Here is a 2,053-nt window from a genome sequence, read left to right as displayed (position 1 = left end):
TCATCGCAACAAAAAAAATCTAAATTATGGATAGGCTAAAGCATTCTTTGAATTTTGGGATTCAGTACAATATTGAAAATTAAAAATATTAATATATATACTTGTTAGAAATTGTAATTGCATGGACTCGCCACGTTATCATTTTCTGCAAAGTAGGGTTTGAAATTTTTGTATTATTTTCATGAATAAATTATTTTTTTATTAATTAAAGTTTATTATTATTAATTGAACTATTAATTATTATTATGGTTGAACTCAACCCCCTTGTTTCTTTTATTTTTTGACAACCCTACTTTTTCTTATTTATAGAAATTTTTTTATTTACTTGTATATAATAATACAATGGAATATATAAGTACTTAAATCACACCACTCACTTATAACAGTTAGCTATGTTGACATGTTGTGGCCCAAAGACTTGAGCAAACTATTGCACAGCTCCAGATAGATAGTCAAGAGCAACTTCAATATTACCAGACTGCAACTGAACCTGAGCCAACTCATACAAACCAGAGGCTTCAAGAGGCTGGGGGGATTGAGGGAAAGAAAATTTAAGATAAAAAGAAAATTAGAAATACAATAAAAATGTTGAAGATTGAAGTACACATACATGTAAAAGACATAATATACCATCGATCTGAAAATTTTTCACTGTGATTGTAATTTCACTGGATTAGAGTTCCAAAAAAAATTAGATCACCTACATAATTATATGCCACATTCAATAATACATGACACAGTCTTATTTGGTAAAATTAAATAACAGCATTATTTAAAAACACAAAAGTTTCTACCACATAAATTCCCTAAACTACGGTATACATTGTGTAGCAAAAGTGACAGTACAAAGCAGTAATAAATGTGACCATAATTGACAAAAGGTACCTTATGGCGGGTAGTGAAATTTGTCTTTATAGCTAAAAAAATCATCTTCCTGAGCTCCATTTATCATAAAATTACTCCACAGGATGCAAAAAGTTGCTATCTAACTTTTAGAAACAATATTAGTTTAACAGAGCACTCAGAGGTTGATATTTTTCATTATAATGATGAATTTTCAAATCCACCATAAGGTACCTTTTGTCAATTATGGTCACAAATGAAGTTTTGTCTCACTTTAAAATCAGTGTGCTTAACAACAGGTACAATACAGGCAAGATCACCTTCATTCAATGGAGCAGTCAAGGAAAATTTGTAATCCTTCAATGTAATCTGTACTCCTGATAAGGGGTGCGGTCAATGAATATTAGTGAGGTATGATGCCATCTAACCTGTTTTGTTACAGAATTCCCTGAGAAGAGAGACTCTGCTAACACCACAAGTAGTACACATGTGAGTTGCAGAATTACTAGAAAAAGAGATAGATATTTAAGTACATATACATCATTAAATATTGTTTATTCCGTTATTATTAGCTTACTATTCCAATGTGTACAGGAAATGCTGAAGTACATCTTCCACTAACAGTTTCCATAACTTTCCTGGAGACAAGTCTAACAAAATATATCATTAATGTACTGTACATGTACAAGTTGCATATTATCAATTGCAGCTATTGTACAAAGTAAAAGGTAAAGTAAACATACACTGCATATGGCCTTTGAAATGCACTGCAATGGCTCCATACATTAATAGTAACATAATACAGTCATTACATGTTCATATACATGTAAAGTAAATGCACATTATGCTCTGTATGTCACACATGCTGTAAAAGATATAGCACAATACCTTTTCCAGCAGATGTAGTTTTAGTGACTGGACCACTAGCACCACCACCACCACTTCCTCCTCCCTTCTTCTTCTTGGACTTCTTTTTTGTAGCAGCAACCTCAGAGGGAGAGAGAGAGAGAGAGAGAGAGGACCAATGATACAACAGGAGAGTAGGAGACAATAGTACTGTACAGTACTTACTTCATCAGAAACAATCTCTTCAGTATCAGTCTAAAAAATAAAAAAGAGCAAAGTCAAATAATGACAAAATTAAAGTTACATGTACATTATGTACAAATGTATTGTTAGTGTACTATTATCACTGCATATCTTACTAGTA

At 31.9% G+C, this 2,053-nt stretch overlaps 1 long non-coding RNA gene across 3 annotated transcripts in view; it reads right to left on the bottom strand.

Annotated features, from left to right (window-relative positions):
- The window catches only part of LOC109583708 (uncharacterized), a 12,478-nt gene extending 10,474 nt beyond the window's left edge, over window positions 1–2,004 (bottom strand). For 2 of the 3 annotated variants that reach the window (XR_002185676.1, XR_002185677.1), the window contains exons 1-6: window positions 1,915–2,004; window positions 1,732–1,831; window positions 1,421–1,493; window positions 1,272–1,348; window positions 1,117–1,220; window positions 378–526 (exon numbers count right to left, since the gene is read on the bottom strand). This is a non-coding gene — a long non-coding RNA (uncharacterized LOC109583708). Of the gene's footprint in view, window positions 1–377; window positions 527–610; window positions 701–1,116; window positions 1,221–1,271; window positions 1,349–1,420; window positions 1,494–1,731; window positions 1,832–1,914 lie in introns of all 3 variants that reach the window. The other variant, XR_002185679.1, reaches the window with a different exon arrangement.
- Window positions 2,005–2,053: the final 49 nt, after the last annotated feature.

The sequence above is a fragment of the Amphimedon queenslandica genome, unplaced genomic scaffold (assembly GCF_000090795.2).
Source record: "Amphimedon queenslandica unplaced genomic scaffold, v1.1 AMPQUscaffold_13517, whole genome shotgun sequence".
In the NCBI taxonomy this organism is placed as follows: domain Eukaryota; kingdom Metazoa; phylum Porifera; class Demospongiae; order Haplosclerida; family Niphatidae; genus Amphimedon; species Amphimedon queenslandica.
Note: the sequence above shows the minus strand (reverse complement) of the source record. Positions and strands in the feature narration are given on the sequence as shown.